This window comes from Schistocerca nitens, chromosome 6 (assembly GCF_023898315.1).
Source record: "Schistocerca nitens isolate TAMUIC-IGC-003100 chromosome 6, iqSchNite1.1, whole genome shotgun sequence".
Classification (NCBI taxonomy): Eukaryota; Metazoa; Arthropoda; class Insecta; order Orthoptera; family Acrididae; genus Schistocerca; species Schistocerca nitens.
The window spans coordinates 728,974,916-728,987,961 of record NC_064619.1 but is presented as its reverse complement, the minus strand read 5'-3'; positions in this window follow the sequence as shown (position 1 = coordinate 728,987,961).

The window sequence follows — 13,046 nt, the reverse complement described above, 5'->3', positions numbered from 1 at the left end:
TAGTATTTCATAGCGACGCAATTTCTGTGTTAATTCGTCAATGCGAGGGAGCGAGGGATGCAGTAAAGAAGGAATAGTGCATCGGAAAGGAGATGTATCCCATAAGAAAATCCTGTCGTTTCCATAGAAACGTTATTCGATTTAGATGGAGAAGTCATAGAACCCATAGTATTTCATTGCGACGCAATTTCTGTGTTAATTCGTCAATGTGAGGGAGCGAGGGATGCAATAAAGAAGGAATAGTGCATCGGAAAGGAGCAACTCGTATCCCAAAAGATAATCCTGGCGTTTCCATAGAAACGTTACTCGATTTAGAAGGAGAAGTCATAGAAGCCATAGTATTTCATAGCGACGCAATTTCTGTGTTAATTCGTCAATGCGAGGGAGCGAGGGATGCAGTGAAGAAGGAATAGTGCATCGGAAAGGAGATACTCGTATCCCAAAAGAAAATCCTGGCGTTTCCATAGAAACGTTACTCGATTTAGAAGGAGAAGTCATAGAACCCATAGTATTTCATAGCGACGCAATTTCTGTGTTAATTCGTCAATGCGAGGGAGCGAGGGATGCAGTAAAGAAGGAATAGTGCATCGGAAAGGAGATGTATCCCAAAAGAAAATCCTGTCGTTTCCATAGAAACGTTACTCGATTTAGATGGAGAAGTCATAGAACCCATAGTATTTCATTGCGACGCAATTTCTGTGTTAATTCGTCAATGTGAGGGAGCGAGGGATGCAATAAAGAAGGAATAGTGCATCGGAAAGGAGCTACTCGTATCCTAAAAGAAAATGCTGTCGTTTCCATAGAAACGTTACCCGATTTAGATGGAGAAGTCATAGAACCCATAGTATTTCACAGCGACGCAATTTCTGTGTTAATTCGTCAATGTGAGGGAGCGAGGGATAAAATAAAGAAGGAATAGTGCATCGGAAGGGAGATACTCGTATCCCAAATGGAAATCCTGTCGTTTCCACAGAAACGTTACACGATTTAGAAGGAGAAGTCATTAAACCCATAGTATTTCTCAGCGACGCAATTTCTGTGTTAATTCGTCAATGTGAGGGAGCGAGGGATGCAGTAAAGATGGAATAGTGCATCGGAATGGAGATACTCGTATACCAAAAGAAAACCCTGGCGTTTCCATAAAAACGTTACTCGATTTAGAAGGAGACCTCATAGAACCCATAGTATTTCATAGCGACGCAATTTCTGTGTTAATTCGTCAATGCGAGGGAGCGAGGGATGCAGTAAAGAAGGAATAGTGCATCGGAAAGGAGATACTCGTATCCCAAAAGAAAATCCTGTCGTTTCCATAGAAACGTTACTCGATTTAGATGGAGAAGTCATAGAACCCATAGTATTTCATAGCGACGCAATTTCTGTGTTAATTCGTCAATGTGAGGGAGCGACGGATGCAGTAAAGAAGGAATAGTGCATCGGAAAGGAGTTACTCGTATCCCAAAAGAACATCCTGGCGTTTCCATAGAAACGTTACTCGATTTAGATGGAGAAGTCATAGAACCCATAGTATTTCATTGCTCGTCAATTTCTGTGTTAATTCGTCAATGTGAGGGAGCGAGGGATGCAGTAAAGGAGGAATAGTGCATCGGAAAAGAGATACTCGTATCCCAAAAGGAAATCCTGGCGTTTCCATAGAGACGTTACTCGATTTAGAAGGAGATCTCATAGAACCAATAGTAATTCATAGCGACGCAATTTCTGTGTTAATTCGTCAATTGGAGGGAGCGAGGGATGCAGTAAAGAAGGAATAGTGCATCGGAAAGGAGCTACTCGTGTCCCAAAAGAAAATCCTGTCGTTTCCATAGAATCGTTATTCGATTTAGAAGAAGAAGTCATAGAACCCATAGTATTTCATAGCGACGCAGTTTCTGTGTTAATTCGTCAATGCGAGGGAGCGAGGGATGCAGTAAAGAAGGAATAGTGCATCGGAAAGGAGCTACTCGTATCCCAAAAGAAAATCCTGGCGTTTCCATAGAGACGTTACGCGATTTAGATGAAGAAGTCATAGAACCCATAGTATTTCATAGCGACGCAGTTTCTGTGTTAATTCGTCATTGTGAGGGAGCGAGGGATGAAGTAAAGAAGGAATAGTGCATCATAAAGGAGATACTCGTGTCCCAAAAGAAAATCCTGTCGTTTCCATAGAAACGTTACTCGATTTAGAAGGAGATATCATAGAACCCATAGCATTTCATAACGACGCAATTTCTGTGTTAATTCGTCAAATCGAGGGAGCGAGGGATGCAGTAAAGAAGGAATAGTGCATCGGAAGAGAGATACTCGTAAGCCAAAAGAAAATACTGGCGTTTCCATAGAAACGTTACTCGATTTAGAAGGAGAAGTCATAGAACCCATAGTATTTCATAGCGACGCAATTTCTGTGTTAATTCGTCAATGTGAGGGAGCGAGGGATGCAGTAAAGAAGGAACAGTGCATCGGAAAGGAGATACTCATATCCCAAAAGAAAATCCTGGCGTTTCCATAGAAACGTTACTCGATTTAGAAGAAGATCTCATAGAACCCATAGTATTTAATAGCGACGCAGTTTCTGTGTTAATTCGTCAATGCGAGGAAGCAAGGGATGCAGTAAAGAAGGAATAGTGCATCGGAAAGGAGCAACTCGTATCCCAAAAGATAATCCTGGCGTTTCCATAGAAACGTTACTCGATTTAGAAGGAGAAGTCATAGAAGCCATAGTATTTCATAGCGACGCAATTTCTGTGTTAATTCGTCAATGCGAGGGAGCGAGGGATGCAGTGAAGAAGGAATAGTGCATCGGAAAGGAGATACTCGTATCCCAAAAGAAAATCCTGGCGTTTCCATAGAAACGTTACTCGATTTAGAAGGAGAAGTCATAGAACCCATAGTATTTCATAGCGACGCAATTTCTGTGTTAATTCGTCAATGCGAGGGAGCGAGGGATGCAGTAAAGAAGGAATAGTGCATCGGAAAGGAGATACTTGTATCCCAAATGGAAATGCTGTCGTTTCCATAGAAACGTTACTCGATTTAGATGGAGAAGTCATAGAACCCATAGTATATCATAGCGACGCAATTTCTGTGTTAATTGTCAATGTGAGGGAGCGAGGGATAAAATAAAAAAGGAATAGTGCATCGGAAAGGAGAAACTCGTATCCCAAATGGAAATCCTGTCGTTTCCACTGAAACGTTACTCGATTTAGAAGGAGAAGTCATTAAACCCATAGTATTTCACAGCGACGCAATTTCTGTGTTAATTCGTCAATGTGAGGGAGCGAGGGATGCAGTAAAGAAGGAATAGTGCATCGGAATGGAGATACTCGTATCCCAAATGAAAATCCTGGCGTTTCCATAGAAACGTTACTCGATTTAGAAAGAGATCTCATAGAACCCATAGTATTTCATAGCGACGCAATTTCTGTGTTAATTCGTCAATGTGAGGGAGCGAGGGATGCAGTAAAGGAGGAATAGTGCATCGGAAAGGAGATACTCGTATCCCAAAAGAAAATCCTGGCGTTTCCATAGAAACGTTACTCGATTTAGAAGGAGAAGTCATAGAACCCATAGTATTTCATAGCGACGCAATTACTGTGTTAATTCGTCAATGTGAGGGAGCGAGGGATGCAGTAAAGAAGGAATAGTGCATCGGAAAGGAGATACTCGTATCCCTAAAGAAAATCCTGTCGTTTCCATAGAAACGTTTCTCGATTTAGATGGAGAAGTCATAGAACACATAGTATTTCATAGCGACGCAATTTCTGTGTTAATTCGTCAATGTGAGCGAGCAAGGGATGCAGTAAAGAAGGAATAGTGCACCGTAAAGGAGACACTCGAATCCCAAAATAAAATCATGGCTTTTCCATAGAAACTTTACTCGATTTAGAAGGAGATCTCATAGAACCCATAGTATTTCATAGCGACGCAATTTCTGTGTTAATTCGTCAATGCGAGGGAGCGAGGGATGCAGTAAAGAAGGAATAGTGCATCGGAAAGGAGATACTCGTATCCCAAAAGAAAATCCTGTCGTTTCCATAGAAACGTTACTCGGTTTAGAAGGAGATCTCATAGAACCCATAGCATTTCATAGCGACGCAGTTTCTGTGTTAATTCGTCAATGCGAGGGAGCGAGGGATGCAGTATAGAAGGAATGGTGCATCGGAAAGGAGATACTCGTATCCCAAAAGAAAATCCTGGCGTTTCCATAGAAACGTTACTCGATTTAGAAGGAGATCTCATAGAACGCATAGTATTTCATAACGACGCAATTTCTGTGTTAATTCGTCAAATCGAGGGAGCGAGGGATGCAGTAAAGAAGGAATAGTGCATCGGAAGAGAGATACTCGTAAGCCAAAAGAAAATCCTGGCGTTTCCATTTAAACGTTACTCGATTTAGAAGGAGAAGTCATAGAACCCATAGTATTTCATAGCGACGCAATTTCTGTGTTAATTCGTCAATGTGAGGGAGCGAGGGATGCAGTAAAGAAGGAATAGTGCATCGGAAAGGAGATACTCGTATCCCAAAAGAAAATCCTGGCGTTTCCATAGAAACGTTACTCGATTTAGAAGAAGATCTCATTGAACCCATAGTATTTAATAGCGACGCAGTTTCTGTGTTAATTCGTCAATGCGAGGAAGCAAGGGATGCAGTAAAGAAGGAATAGTGCATCGGAAAGGAGCAACTCGTATCCCAAAAGATAATCCTGGCGTTTCCATAGAAACGTTACTCGATTTAGAAGGAGAAGTCATAGAAGCCATAGTATTTCATAGCGACGCAATTTCTGTGTTAATTCGTCAATGCGAGGGAGCGAGGGATGCAGTGAAGAAGGAATAGTGCATCGGAAAGGAGATACTCGTATCCCAAAAGAAAATCCTGGCGTTTTCATAGAAACGTTACTCGATTTAGAAGGAGAAGTCATAGAACCCATAGTAGTTCATAGCGACGCAATTTCTGTGTTAATTCGTCAATGCGAGGGAGCGAGGGATGCAGTAAAGAAGGAATAGTGCATCGGAAAGGAGATGTATCCCAAAAGAAAATCCTGTCGTTTCCATAGAAACGTTACTCGATTTAGATGGAGAAGTCATAGAACCCATAGTATTTCATTGCGACGCAATTTCTGTGTTAATTCGTCAATGTGAGGGAGCGAGGGATGCAATAAAGAAGGAATAGTGCATCGGAAAGGAGCTACTCGTATCCTAAAAGGAAATGCTGTCGTTTCCATAGAAACGTTACCCGATTTAGATGGAGAAGTCATAGAACCCATAGTATTTCACAGCGACGCAATTTCTGTGTTAATTCGTCAATGTGAGGGAGCGAGAGATAAAATAAAGAAGGAATAGTGCATCGGAAGGGAGATACTCGTATCCCAAATGGAAATCCTGTCGTTTCCACAGAAACGTTACACGATTTAGAAGGAGAAGTCATTAAACCCATAGTATTTCTCAGCGACGCAATTTCTGTGTTAATTCGTCAATGTGAGGGAGCGAGGGATGCAGTAAAGATGGAATAGTGCATCGGAATGGAGATACTCGTATCCCAAAAGAAAACCCTGGCGTTTCCATAGAAACGTTACTCGATTTAGAAGGAGATCTCATAGAACCCATAGTATTTCATAGCGACGCAATTTCTGTGTTAATTCGTCAATGCGAGGGAGCGAGGGATGCAGTAAAGAAGGAATAGTGCATCGGAAAGGAGATACTCGTATCCCAAAAGAAAATCCTGACGTTTCCATAGAAACGTTACTAGATTTAGATGGAGAAGTCATAGAACCCATAGTATTTCATAGCGACGCAATTTCTGTGTTAATTCGTCAATGTGAGGGAGCGAGGGATGCAGTAAAGAAGGAATAGTGCATCGGAAAGGAGATACTCGTATCCCAAAAGAAAATCCTGTCGTTTCCATAGAAACGTTACTAGATTTAGATGGAGAAGTCATAGAACCCATAGTATTTCATAGCGACGCAATTTCTGTGTTAATTCGTCAATGTGAGGGAGCGAGGGATGCAGTAAAGAAGGAATAGTGCATCGGAAAGGAGATACTCGTATCCCAAAAGAACATCCTGGCATTTCCATAGAAACGTTACTCGATTTAGATGGAGATGTCATAGAACACATAGTATTTCATTGCTCGTCAATTTCTGTGTTAATTCGTCAATGTGAGGGAGCGAGGGATGCAGTAAAGAAGGAATAGTGCATCGGAAAGGAGATACTCGTATCCCAAAAGAAAATCCTGGCGTTTCCACAGAAACGTTACTCGATTAGAAGGAGATCTCATAGAACCAATAGTATTTCATAGCGACGCAATTTCTGTGTTAATTCGTCAATTGGAGGGAGCGAGGGATGCAGTAAAGAAGGAATAGTGCATCGGAAAGGAGCTACTCGTATCCCAAAAGAAAATCCTGTCGTTTCCATAGAATCGTTATTCGATTTAGAAGGAGAAGTCATAGAACCCATAGTATTTCATAGCGACGCAATTTCTGTGTTAATTCGTCATTGTGAGGGAGCGAGGGATGAAGTAAAGAAGGAATAGTGCATCATAAAGGAGATACTCGTGTCCCAAAAGAAAATCCTGGCGTTTCCATAGAAACGTTACTCGATTTAGAAGGAGATCTCATAGAACGCATAGTATTTCATAGCGACGCAGTTTCTGTGTTAATTCGTCAATGCGAGGGAGCGAGGGATGCAGTAAAGAAGGAATAGTGCATCGGAAAGGAGATACTCGTATCCCAAAAGAAAATCCTGTCGTTTCCATAGAAACGTTACTCGATTTAGAAGGAGATCTCATAGAACCCATAGCATTTCATAGCGACGCAGTTTCTGTGTTAATTCGTCTATGCGAGGGAGCGAGGGATGCAGTAAAGAAGGAATGGTGCATCGGAAAGGAGATACTCGTATCCCAAAAGAAAATCCTGGCGTTTCCATAGAAACGTTACTCGATTTAGATGGAGATCTCATAGAACCCATAGTATTTCATAACGACGCAATTTCTGTGTTAATTCGTCAAATCGAGGGAGCGAGGGATGCAGTAAATAAGGAATAGTGCATCAGAAGAGAGATACTCGTAAGCCAAAAGAAAATACTGGCGTTTCCATAGAAACGTTACTCGATTTAGAAGGAGAGGTCATAGAACCCATAGTATCTCATAGCGACGCAATTTCTGTGTTAATTCGTCAATGTGAGGGAGCGAGGGATGCAGTAAAGAAGGAATAGTGCATCGGAAAGGAGATACTCGTATCCCAAAAGAAAATCCTGGCGTTTCCATAGAAACGTTACTCGATTTAGAAGAAGATCTCATAGAACCCATAGTATTTAATAGCGACGCAGTTTCTGTGTTAATTCGTCAATGCGAGGAAGCAAGGGATGCAGTAAAGAAGGAATAGTGCATCGGAAAGGAGCAACTCGTATCCCAAAAGATAATCCTGGCGTTTCCATAGAAACGTTACTCGATTTAGAAGGAGAAGTCATAGAAGCCATAGTATTTCATAGCGACGCAATTTCTGTGTTAATTCGTCAATGCGAGGGAGCGAGGGATGCAGTGAAGAAGGAATAGTGCATCGGAAAGGAGATACTCGTATCCCAAAAGAAAATCCTGGCGTTTCCATAGAAACGTTACTCGATTTAGAAGGAGAAGTCATAGAAACCATAGTATTTCATAGCGACGCAATTTCTGTGTTAATTCGTCAATGCGAGGGAGCGAGGGATGCAGTAAAGAAGGAATAGTGCATCGGAAAGGAGATGCATCCCAAAAGAAAATCCTGTCGTTTCCATAGAAACGTTACTCGATTTAGATGGAGAAGTCATAGAACCCATAGTATTTCATTGCGACGCAATTTCTGTGTTAATTCGTCAATGTGAGGGAGCGAGGGATGCAATAAAGAAGGAATAGTGCATCGGAAAGGAGATACTTGTATCCCAAATGGAAATGCTGTCGTTTCCATAGAAACGTTACTCGATTTAGATGGAGAAGTCATAGAACCCATAGTATATCATAGCGACGTAATTTCTGTGTTAATTGTCAATGTGAGGGAGCGAGGGATAAAATAAAGAAGGAATAGTGCATCGGAAAGGAGAAACTCGTATCACAAATGGAAATCCTGTCGTTTCCACAGAAACGTTACTCGATTTAGAAGGAGAAGTCATTAAACCCATAGTATTTCACAGCGACGCAATTTCTGTGTTAATTCGTGAATGTGAGGGAGCGAGGGATGCAGTAAAGAAGGAATAGTGCATCGGACTGGAGATACTCGTATCCCAAATGAAAATCCTGGCGTTTCCATAGAAACGTTACTCGATTTAGAAAGAGATCTCATAGAACCCATAGTATTTCATAGCGACACAATTTCTGTGTTAATTCGTTAATGCGAGGGAGCGAGAGATGCAGTAAAGAAGGAATAGTGCATCGGAAAGGAGATACTCGTATCCCAAAAGAAAAACCTGTCGTTTCCATAGAAACGTTACTCGATTTAGATGGAGAAGTCATAGAACCCATAGTATTTCATAGCGACGCAATTTCTGTGTTAATTCGTCAATGTGAGGGAGCGAGAGATGCAGTAAAGAAGGAATAGTGCATCGGAAAGGAGATACTCGTATCCCAGAAGAAAATCCTGGCGTTTCCATAGAAACGTTACTCGATTTAGAATGAGAGGTCATGGAACACATAGTATTTCATAGCGACGCAATTTCTGTGTTAATTCGTCAATGTGAGGGAGCGAGGGATGCAGTAAAGAAGGAATAGTGCATCGGAAAGGTGATACTCGTATCCGAAAAGAAAATTCTGGCGTTTCCATAGAAACGTTACTCGATTTAGAAGGAGAAGTCATAGAACCCATAGTATTTCATAGCGACGTAATTTCTGTGTTAATTCGTCAATGTGAGGGAGCGAGGGATGCAGTAAAGAAGGAATAGTGCATCGGAAAGGAGATACTCGTATCCCAAAAGAAAATCCTGTCGTTTCCATAGAAACGTTTCTCGATTTAGATGGGGAAGTCATAGAACACATAGTATTTCAAAGCGACGCAATTTCTGTGTTAATTCGTCAATGTGAGGGAGCAAGGGATGCAGTAAAGAAGGAATAGTGCACCGGAAAGGAGACACTCGAATCCCAAAATAAAATCATGGCTTTTCCATAGAAACTTTACTCGATTTAGAAGGAGATCTCATAGAACACATAGTATTTCATAGCGACGCAATTTCTGTGTTAATTCGTCAATGCGAGGGAGCGAGGAATGCAGTAAAGAAGGAATAGTGCATCGGAAAGGAGATACTCGTATCCCAAAAGAAAATCCTGGCGTTTCCATAGAAACGTTACTCTATTTAATATGAGATCACATAGAACCCATAGTATTTCATAGCGACGCAATTTCTGTGTTAATTCGTCAATGTGAGGGAGCGAGGCATGCAGTAAAGAATGAATAGTACATCGGAAAGGAGATACTCGTATCCCAAAAGAAAATCCTGGCGTTTCCATAGAAACGTTACTCGATTTAGAAGGAGAAGTCATAGAACCCATAGTATTTCATAGCGACGCAGTTTCTGTGTTAATTCGTCAATGCGAGGGAGCGAGGTGTGCAGTAAAGAAGGAATAGTGCATCGGAAAGAAGATACTCGTATCCCAAAAGAAAATCCTGTCGTTTCCATAGAAACGTTACTCGATTTAGATGGAGAATTCATAGAACCCATAGTATTTCATAGCGACGCAATTTCTGTGTTAATTCGTAAACGTGTGGGAGCGAGGGTTGCAGTAAAGAAGGAATAGTGCATCGCAAAAGTGCTACTCGTATCCCAAAAGAAAATCCTGTCGTTTCTATAGAAACGTTACTCGATTTGGATGCAGAAGTCATAGAACCCATAGTATTTCATAGCGACGCAATTTCTGTGTTAATTCGTCAATGTGAGGGAGCGAGGGAAGCAGTAAAGAAGGAATAGTGCATCGGAAAGGAGATACTCGTATCCCAAAAGAAAATCCTGGCGTTTCCATAGAAACGTTACTCGATTTAGAAGGAGATCTCATAGTACCCATAGTATTTCATAGCGACGCAGTTTCTGTGTTAATTCGTCAATGCGAGGGAGCGAGGGATGCAGTAAAGAACGAATAGCGCATCGGAAAGGAGCTACTCGTATCCCAAAAGAAAATCCTGTCGTTTCCATAGAAACGGTACTCGATTTAGAAGGAGAAGTCATAGAACCCATAGTATTTCATAGCGACGCAATTTCTGTGTTAATTCGTCAATGTAAGGGAGCGAGGGATGCAGTAAAGAAGGAATAGTGCATCGGAAAGGAGCTACTCGTATCCCAAAAGAAAATCCTGTCGTTTCCATAGAAACGTTACTCGATTTAGATGGAGAAGTCATAGAACACATAGTATTTCATAGCGACGCAGTTTCTGTGTTAATTCGTCAATGCGACGGAGCGAGGGATGCAGTAAAGAAGGAATAGTGCATCGGAAAGGAGCTACTCGTATCCCAAAAGAAAATCCTGGCGTTTCCATAGAAACTTTACGCGATTTAGATGGAGAAGTCATAGAACCCATAGTATTTTATAGCGACGCAATTTCTGTGTTAATTCGTCATTGTGAGGAAGCGAGGGATGCAGTAAAGAAGGAATAGTGCATCATAAAGGAGATACTCGTGTCTCAAAAGAAAATCCTGGCGTTTCCATAGAAACGTTACTCGATTTAGAAGGAGATCTCATAGAACCCATAGTATTTCATAGCGACGCAGTTTCTGTGTTAATTCGTCAATGCGAGGGAGCGAGGGATGCAGTAAAGAAGGAATAGTGCATCGGAAAGGAGATACTCGTATCCCAAAAGAAATTCCTGTCGTTTCCATAGAAACGTTACTCGATTTAGAAGGAGATCTCATAGAACCCATAGCATTTCATAGCGACGCAGTTTCTGTGTTAATTCGTCAATGCGAGGGAGCGAGGGATGCAGTAAAGAAGGAATGGTGCATCGGAAAGGAGATACTCGTATCCCAAAAGAAAATCCTGGCGTTTCCATCGAAACGTTACTCGATTTAGAAGGAGATCTCATAGAACCCATAGTATTTCATAGCGACGCAATTTCTGTGTTAATTCGTCAATGCGAGGGAGCGAGGGATGCAGTGAAGAAGGAATAGTGCATCGGAAAGGAGATACTCGTATCCCAAAAGAAAATCCCGGCGTTTCCATAGAAACATTACTCGATTTAGAAGGAGAAGTCATAGAACCCATAGTATTTCATAGCTACGCAATTTCGGTGTTAATTCGTCAATGTGAGGGAGCGAGGGATGCAGTAAAGAAGGAATAGTGCATCGGAAAGGAGATACTCGTATCCCAAAAGAAAATCCTGGCGTTTCCATAGAAACGTTACTCGATTTAGAAGGAGAAGTCATAGAACCCATAGTATTTCATAGCGACGCAATTTCTGTGTTAATTCGTCAATGCGAGGGAGCGAGGAATGCAGTAAAGAAAGAATAGTGCATGGGAAAGGAGATGTATCCCAAAAGAAAATCCTGTCGTTTCCATAGAAACGTTACTTGATTTAGATGGAGAAGTCATAGAACCCATTGTATTTCATTGCGACGCAATTTCTGTGTTAATTCGTCAATGTGAGGGAGCGAAGGATGCAATAAAGAAGGAATAGTGCATCGGAAAGGAGATACTCGTATCCCAAATGGAAATGCTGTCGTTTCCATAGAAACGTTACTCGATTTAGATGGAGAAGTCATAGAACCCATAGTATATCATAGCGACGCAATTTCTGTGTTAATTCGTCAATGCGAGAGAGCGAGAGATGCAGTAAAGAAGGAATGGTGCATCGGAAAGGAGATACTCGTATCCCAAAAGAAAATCCTGGCGATTCCATAGAAACGTTACTCGATTTAGAAGGAGATCTCATAGAACCCATAGTATTTCATAGCGACGCAATTTCTGTGTTAATTCGTCAAATCGAGGGAGCGAGGGATGCACTAAAGAATTAATAGTGCATCGGAAGAGAGATACTCGTAACCCAAAAGAAAATCCTGGCGTTTCCATAGAAACGTTACTCGATTTAGAAGGAGAAGTCATAGAAGCCATAGTATTTCATAGCGACGCAATTTCTGTGTTAATTCGTCAATGCGAGGGAGCGAGGGATGCAGTAAAGAAGGAATGGTGCATCGGAAAGGAGATACTCGTATCCCAAAAGAAAATCCTGGCGTTTCCATCGAAACGTTACTCGATTTAGAAGGAGATCTCATAGAACCCATAGTATTTCATAGCGACGCAATTTCTGTGTTAATTCGTCAAATCGAGGGAGCGAGGGATGCACTAAAGAAGGAATAGTGCATCGGAAGAGAGATACTCGTAACCCAAAAGAAAATCCTGGCGTTTCCATAGAAACGTTACTCGATTTAGAAGGAGAAGTCATAGAACCCATAGTATTTCATAGCGACGCAATTTCTGTGTTAATTCGTCAATGTGAGGGAGCGAGGGATGCAGTAAAGAAGGAATAGTGCATTGGAAAGGAGATCCTCGTATCCCAAAAGAAAATCCTGGCGTTTCCATAGAAACGTTACTCGTTTTAGAAGGAGATCTGATAGAACCCGTAGTATTTAATAGCGACGCAGTTTCTGTGTTAATTCGTCAATGCGAGGGAGCAAGGGATGCAGTAAAGAAGGAATAGTGCATCGGAAAGGAGCTACTCGTATCCCAAAAGATAATCCTGGCGTTTCCATAGATACGTTACTCGATTTAGAAGGAGAAGTCATAGAACCCATAGTATTTCATAGCGACGCAATTTCTGTGTTAATTCGTCAATGCGAGGGAGCGAGGGATGCAGTGAAGAAGGAATAGTGCATCGGAAAGGAGATACTCGTATCCCAAAAGAAAATCCCGGCGTTTCCATAGAAACATTACTCGATTTAGAAGGAGAAGTCATAGAACCCATAGTATTTCATAGCTACGCAATTTCGGTGTTAATTCGTCAATGTGAGGGAGCGAGGGATGCAGTAAAGAAGGAATAGTGCATCGGAAAGGAGATACTCGTATCCCAAAAGAAAATCCTGGCGTTTCCATAGAAACGTTACTCGATTTAG